The sequence below is a fragment of the Melopsittacus undulatus genome, chromosome 12, assembly GCF_012275295.1.
Source record: "Melopsittacus undulatus isolate bMelUnd1 chromosome 12, bMelUnd1.mat.Z, whole genome shotgun sequence".
Lineage (NCBI taxonomy): Eukaryota > Metazoa > Chordata > Aves > Psittaciformes > Psittaculidae > Melopsittacus > Melopsittacus undulatus.
In genome coordinates, this window is record NC_047538.1 from 6,837,169 (window position 1) to 6,845,605 (window position 8,437).

Here is an 8,437-nt window from a genome sequence, read left to right on the forward strand (position 1 = left end):
TCTCAGTTCAGTGTGTGCTGTAGTGTTTGGAAAAGTCCATTCCAGTAAAATAATGTGGTATCCTCAGCTGTTGCCTTTATTTAGACTGTGGTACTGTGGTATATCCACAGAGCCTTGTGGCTGCTCTGGTTCTGTGGGTAACTTGAGCAGCCCATGGTCTGTACCAGCCCAACTACACTTCACTATCAGCCATGCTAAACTCCTGTTCCAACAACTCTGAGCACAAGGAACTGGTTCACGTCAGCCACCAAAACACCTTACAACCGGACACCCAGCACGAATCAGTGCTGCACAGCTGTGAAAGAGAGTGCTTGCATCCCACTGCAAGCACAGGCTTTGTGTTTGCTGTTGTGATTAGATCAGAGCTTTGTGTGGGGTCTGTCTGGAAAAGCTTTAGGGGTTTATAGGACTGGTGGCATCTGCAGATTCCTGCTGCTGAGACAAGCACAGTCACATTTGGGGAAGCAGTGTGATACATGAGCGCTGCTGGACCCATCCTCTCTAGGGGTAGGAATAATGCAAGCAGACAGTGGTTTTGCCATGGCCTTCATTGGTATTGCATGGCCCTGATCCATGGATCACAGAGCTTCCCAAAGCAGCTCAAACATCACTTCATTTGGGAAACCCTCGTGTTAAGAACAAAGGGCTGTGTGAGGATGAACTGTGAAACAGTGTGAAATCAGCTGCATGTAGAAGCATTTAATAGGGCTGCTGTGTTTAACAGCAGCTAGTGCCTGGCTCCATTTACCTGTCTGAGACACAGGAGCCGTTGCTCGACCTGCCTGAGTGTCCTGGAGATTAGCAGGGTAGGAAAACACCTGCTTCCACTGAACTGATCCGAGAGGAGACAAAGGGCCAGCAAAGTGATGGCCCCAACAACACAGGGCTGGATGAAAGCTAATCTGTACCTGCAGCTTGGCAGTTGGCAGCTGGCAGCCATAACCCCCCATTTAAAGGCAGTGAGAGCCCCAGTTCTTTAGATCTGAAGCCTCGCTGCTCTGAAGATGAAAGACTTTGTTCCATTCCCCCAAACCCTCTTCCTTGTCTCTCTTTCTGTTCACTCAGCTGTGTCCCAGTGAAACCCTTTAGTTTTACCCCTGAGGAAGATGGGGTTGATTGAGAATCACTGATGACCACAGTACAGGCTTCAGTTCAGATATGGGATAGAAACTCTGGTGATGGGAAAGAGGGAATGTGATGCTTACATTGCTCAGTGAGGGTCTTTTAAGTTGGATTCTCGACTATTACGTGCCCAAAGGTGAGCAGAAAGGGCAGATAAGCATCATTTGAGGCTCAGTGTCACTGCCTGACCCTGAGCTGTGTTTCATTCAGAAGCTGGACTTAGCATCCCCTGTCATTAGGCTCTTTCCCCCCTGTTTGCTATGATTGGAACAGAAACTGTTCTTCCAGCTGTTAACACAGATACACACACTGCAAACCAAGCTCCTTCACGGATGCTGTGCACAGATTAATGGGACACCAATGGGCTCTCCTGGGGCTCTTCAATGTCATGTTTCTGTGTAGGTTTTGTGTGTATGTGTGTGTGTAATCCTACCTTTTCCTTGTTCACCAGCTTGTCCCCTATGGAAACACACCGGCAGCCTGGCAGATGGGATGTCTGGAGTTGGGTTTGGATGCCTGCAGAGAGGGGAGGGAAGGAAAGGTAAGGCTCGGAAGGTTGTACAACTTCCTTTTGTGTTCAAACAACCCCAGATGAGTCTCTCTTACCTGCTCACTGCTTGTGTCACCTTCAGAGCAGTAAGGAAACAGTGGAATGGACTTGTGACCTTACACACTAACACTGGCTAAACATGTTTGAGCTGTGTGATTGCAGTGCGAGCCACCCCTCCGGGTTATTGTACCTCTCCAAAGGCTGCACAGAGCAATACACTTCTCCCCTCCTCCTTTTTCTTGCTTAACTTGTTAAGACATGGAAGGTTACTCCTGCTATGACTCCTCTTCCTGACCTGGCAGGTGGTGCACTGTACTGAACTTTGCTCTCACAAACACGGTTGGGTTTCACGTATCAGCCACCCATTGGGTGGACTCACCCATCTGCACTACATTTAGTCATTCTCCATGTGCTCCGTGGTTGTCTCAGGGCTGGGTTAAGGAGCTCTGTGGAGTGCAAGGGGGTTGCTACACAGAGATGAGGGCTGAGGGTTCCACAAGCTTAATCTCATACCTTTAACTGTAAGGATTGTGCAATGGGTTGCTGAGTACAGGTAAGGAGATGATAGAGATTGAGGGGATGCAGGAAGTGGTACTAATGGCTATAGCCCTGGAATGAAAGAAATAAGCACCTTTATGGGTCTGCACTGATGTGACCCCTAAGTGCAGAGCTGCTCCAGGAGCAAAGGATCAGAAGGCCAATGTGCTTTGTAGCCTGGTTTGAAGATCTGCTCAACAGGAGCTTGTTGAGGAATGGCTGTGAAAGGAGCTGCTGACAAACATCTCCTGTGTTTGGTGTTTGACACAGGTAACACATTTGAACTGTGTGACAAGGTTTGCATCCTTTCTTCCTGTGCCCACTCCAAAGCCATGGGCACATCCAGTGCTTCCTTTTGACCATTTGTTTGCTACCAACCTTTTGGTGTCAGTGACATCCTGTGGTGTAGTTACACGTGAACTGCACCTGGTTTGGGTCTTGGTTTTATTCCTTCCTTCTTCACAGTTGATTATCCAAGTTTTTAACACTTAATTATTCTATATCCTTTGTCTGTCTCTAGATTATTGTATTGTAAGTGGTATTAGCTACACCACTGGGTACCACTCACTGAGCATCCCAGGACACACATTTAATACTTATCCTCTTAACCCCAACCTGTTGTATATTGGTATTCCTCCAGTTAAATCCTGCCTAACTGCCATTTGGGAAAGATTCCTGTTCACTTGTACTACCTGCATTAACCTGAGGAGGGATTATTAATGTAGGGATTTGGCTTGCTGGTGAATGTTGATAGGCCAGATAGAGTTGAACTGATTCGATAACCCCAAAAACGAATGTTTCAGTGTAATAAATCACACATTCATCTTTTCAAAGGTGCAAAACACACCATGGTTTTGTGCTGTACTTCAGGGAGCTTTATCAAGTGCAGAACCCACACTTGGAGCATAAATCCATCAGTGCAGTACGTGAATGAAATCTCAAAGCCTGGTGCATGAAGATCAGTTATGATTAAGGAATTATGATTAAGCCCTTGAGGAATCTCACCTCTGCGAATGGCAGAAAAAGCTTTGTTTGCTATTGCTGCATTGTAAAAGGAACTCGACTGAGCAGATCATTAAAGGCACCAGTAGATACTGCACAGCTTAGTCCTCTGCTGTGTTATAGGAATCCCATTAAATGCTGATGCTTAATGCTCTTGCTCTGTGATTGTGTATTGAAAACCTGGGTGTTTCTGACCCCAGCACAAGTGACAGTAACCTCAAACTGCAGACTCTGTGACCCCCTTGCAGAGAAACCAGGTTTGCAACTAAAGGTTTCCAAGGCCTCTCTTGAGTTAGCTCTGAGGATAGGCTGGGTCTAGGGGGACTCCTTCTGCCAGCTGGGCTAATGAACGTGATCATTTGTTGTTTCATTAGCTGCATCTTTCATGGGAAATGTGAGCGCTTTTCCTCCATAACAAGGAGGGAACATTTTACTTGTTTTTCTTTTTCAGAGCACTGAGAATGTTCAGAAAACTTCCTTGAAAAGGGATGAAAATGGGATTTGGAATCCCACAGCCTTAATTCTGCTTCCCTTTATTCCAAACACTGTTACTAAGCACACTTGGAGCTGAGCATCAGTTCTGCCTGAACCCCTCTTCCACACCCCTTCAAAACTGGGTTATCTCACTGAAGAGATCTCATTTGCCAACATCCAAGAAGCTTTTTGTGTAGGAGAGAAAAGTTTCTACCTCCTAGATTAATCCAGGAGTAAATACCACAAAGATCTGGGCTGAAGGGGCCTGTAATCATTGGAATCTCAATCCTGATGCCTGTGAATAGACCTTTGTAAGCCTCTGCTTTTATTAGCCTGTATATTGGGAGACCTGAGTTCTGCTTGGAGATTTTACAGCTTTCTGAGACTATTTTGTGTGTCATCACTGCATGGGGATGGGATTCAAGCTGCTGCTATGTTTTTGTGTGTATTTACCAGCAAAACTGTGTGGATGTCCTTCAGCAGGTCCTTGCCTCTCTTTGTGCCTTACATTGTCCCTGTATATGTTGTATAGAATCATGGAATGGTTGGAAGGGATCTTAAATATCATCCAGTTCCAACCCCCTGCCATGAACATGGACACCTTCCACTAGAGCAGGTTGCTCCAAGCCCCTGTGCCCAACCTGGTCGTGAGCAGTGCCAGGGATGGGGCAACTTGTTCTATCAGTAAAGAACTTCCTTATATCTAACCTAAATCCCTCTGTTTCACTTTGACCCCATCACCCCTCATCCCATCATTTTTCTTTGGAAAAGCCATTGTCAACCCATCAATGTCCCCATTGCAGGTCAGATGACCTGGAAGAGTTCCCATGAATAACCTCTGTTTCAGCAGGAACCACATTCTGCTTGGCTGAACAGTCAGTTGGGTTTAAACATCACCTTGGCCACATGGCATTCCTGTTGCCATATGGGAATTGCTTTGTAAGGGAAGAGTGCCCGGAGGTTGACTTGAAGGCAAGAGAACTCCTCTCACCATCAACTTGGTTGCCCGTAGCCTCTACTCTTCAGCACCCTTTAAGTGTATATCTATACTGTTGAACCCTACCATCAAACCTGAATCCAACAGGAATTCCACCTTTGTTGCGCCGGAGCCGGTTTCGCCCTGGCCGCTCCCAAATCCCGAGGACACACCTGTTAATAGCTAGAGGGAAGCAGATTGGTTGGGTGGAAGGAATGCACCTGCGCAGGGAGGGGTGAAGGACTACATGTAAGACGAGCCCCAGACACCCGCCGTCTCTTCTCAATTCCAGCTTCAACAAGCCACAGTGCTCTGGGGCTGCCGAGGGAACGCCGCGCGCCTTCTCCTCCTTTGCTTTTCCCTGGTTGGGATGAAGCTCTTTGTTTCGGGCTCTAACACATCTCAGCCACGTGTTGCTTTCTTTCCAGGTACACTTATATTTTTGCCTCCCTTTGTTGACCACGAAGAGCTCTTCCGCTCCGAGTTCGTCTTTTCCAGGCCACGGGAAGATGGGAAGAGGGAACACTCTCGTGCGTGCTCCTGATGATCCTTTTTGTTACCTGCTTTGAAGCTGTCTTGGTTTGGGAGAAGGTGGTTGTGCTCCCTGCACTGAAGTTGCTTTGCGTGTGTGTGTGTTCATGGTCCTGGTAAGCCAGAGTGTCCAGGTTTAAAACTAGCCTGAGGAATGACTTCTTTAATGCCTTTTGTGACTTGCTCATCGCTATTCTCCTCTCAACTTTAACTTTCTATAGGACTCTGTCCCCTTTTCCCCTTCCTCCTCCTTTCCCCAGGTAGATTAAAGAGGGTTTTGTTATACGTATCAGGTTTTGTCTGCTCAGAGTTAGGGGGGAGGGGAGCTGGGTGCATGAATTCAAACGTTCCTTTTACAACTAGCCAAACCAGTCAGGGCAGGTAAAAGCAGAACCAAGAGGTTGAATAGGAGGGAGCCAGTGGGGGAAAGCTGGTTTCACTGGGATGTCATGGTGAGCTCGGAGAAAGAGACCTCCTTGGAAAGGCTTGAATGTGACTAAAACGAAATGGGGGTGACATTGAAGAGGGCTCCTTGTGAAGGGAATCCTTGTGTTTGAGCGAGGCTCCAGTTTCAGCACCAACAGTCGCATTTCTCAATGCGAGTGTGCCCTGGGCTCCTTGCATTTCTGTGTAATGATTGCCATTCCCCAGTTAGTTTTTAAATGAACTGCCATTTTAACTCCTTGCCCTGCAGCTGCAAGCACCAAATCCTCCACGTTTAGTTCTTCTATCCCTCTGGAGCCCCACTGAATTCCTTGCTGCAAGTGAAGGGAACAGATTTGGGACGGTTCGGACCACACTTGTTCAAGTGGAGCGGTTGCAGGGGAAGCTCTTGTTCTCCTTCAGCCCTTGGTTTCCGCTCAGGGCACCGAGGAGCCATTTTGGGTTCATTTTGTTTATTCCTTTCTTACCTGAGGCTTTCTTTTGTGCATGACAAAATGAGCGTAATTAAAGCTTCTCCTCACTCTGGGGTTCGTTTGCTCTCATTCGGGAGCTTCCCTTTGCCAGCTGGGACCAGCCTCTACTTGCACTGGGCTAGCTGGGCACCCAAGAGACAGAGAGAAGACAAAACAAAGTGGTTTGCTTCATGTTTGAAGTGTGAAGTTTAGGGGTGGGTTGGAGGCAGTCACTGTGCTGCTTTCTCAAACAGGGAGATGGAGGCACCTCAAGAGCCCCATCTTGCCTGTTCTGCTTCGGTCGGTAGGTGATAGCGTTGGGGGGGTCATGTTGGATGAGGTGTTTTGTAAGCTTGGCTAATTCCCGATGCAGGAAGAGGCTTTGTAGACACTGAGGGAGGCAGCAGAAAGTGTTTGCTCACTGCTTCCCTCCACCCCTGCAGTAAATCTCCCTTCTGGAAGGTTCTGCAGGACACAAAGCTCCAAAGAAGTCCAGCTTTGAGCTCAAATCCGTGCAGAGCATCCAGGCTCTCACATGGAAAGGCTCTTTGGTTCGCTTCGGTTCAAGGAGGTGGTTTATAGCCCTTTACTGCAGGGTTTTGTTAGGAATGCTTTAATGCTGGTGGTTGATTTCATTTCAGTGAGGTGGATTCTGCATTATTCTTTTCTTCTTTTAATTGCAAGTATTGAAATCCAGTGGATTTAGCTTTTCATTGAAAAAATACTATGACTTAAACATGGTTCTGCTTTATTCCAGACTCCTCTCTAACCTATGCTTGTTTCAGTCTCATAGAACAGCATTCACATCAATAGTAGTGTGCTGTCCTACCCGCGAGCAAACACAATACACAGGCCACCTAAAAGCTTGCACTGGCACGATTAAACATTGAGTTTTGTCTTTGCAAATCCAGGAATGGGCTTTTGAGTTGGTTTTGATGGCCCTCCTTCACTTGAACTTGTGTTGCAGCTTGCAGGTGCGGGTGGCTGAAGTTAAGTGCTACCCAGAGCTGGAGGTGTTACGTGACAAGGGTTTGCTCTGTGCGTGTCTAAATCCCTTTCCAAATTCATGCATTTAACTGTTGGATGATCATCCTCGTCAGTTATTACTGAATGAGCATTTGGGCTGTTCATAAAGTGTTATAGAATTGGAGAAGAGAGGAGTGTAGGAGAGATGCTGTGAATGCAGGGGCTTGGAAGCTGTGAGCTCAACACCGAGCTCCTCTTCCCTTCCGCACAGCCATGAAGGCACAGGCGTTCCTCTCAGGAGTTAACTTACTCGCAGTAGTAGTCATGGACACAGCCTTGGCTGGTTTCATACATTGCAGGGGAGATAAGAATCAGGGCTTGAAAACCTGGTGTCTTACAAACGTCCCTGAGAGCCCCAGTGTGGGACTCTAAATGCACCAATGCAGTGATGCTGGTGGGTCTGTGAACAGAGCAGGGGCTGAGTTACTCTTTCTGCCCGTTGTACTGGGCAGTGCTGGTCTGAGTTTAACAGTGTCAGTGAATGAGCTCAGGAGTGTGAGGCCACTGACCCGGTGACACAGTTTTCCTGCTGTATTTTGTCATATAAAAACTGAGTAATGTTTCTTTATTCCAGAAAGATGAGGAAAATCCTATTGGAAACAAAGCTTTCAGTTTAGTTGACTCTAAATCAGTGAAAGGACACATTAAAATACACAGCACTTCATGCCAGTGTTTGAAAACTGCTTTAATGGGATATCCATAAAGCTTTAAAAGGTCTCTGAGGCTTCCCCTGTTCTGGGATGCTTTAAAGGTGTAGGAAATGGGGTTTCTTGTATCTAAAAATCACGGAGGGCTAAAGGGATAACTTTCTTTTCCTACTATAAAGGCACTTAATGGGATTTGGAATGCCAGGGTGCAGATGGACATCAGAGACACCTGCAATCAGCTGTCCCCTTGTGAAAACATCTTGTTTGCAAACCAAGTTAATGATGTTCTCGCCCTATTTTGGCCAGGGGAAAGTGGCCCCAGGAAATTCCCTTTTACACTTGGGATGCACCTTTCACTTGAATGAGGTTCTCTTTAAATGGCTCCGTCCTTAGAGTGCAGGAAATCAGTTTTAGGGTGTTCCTTTTGCCTAATCCCAGGTTGTGGCAGAAGTAACCAGGATCAGTAAGCAGCTGAGCTCTGGAACAGACCTTAGTGTGTGCATTGATGCTTTGAAGCTTTCAAATCAGCCTGCCTGGCCTTTCAAACTCCAGGTAAAGCTGATGGAGCTCCAAGATATAAAGGCTTGAGTTTCACATGCTTTGTTCTTTTCATCGCCATTGACTATTGATTAAGGCTCAGCCCTCCAGGTTAACTAACAAGTTACTTCCCCCTCGC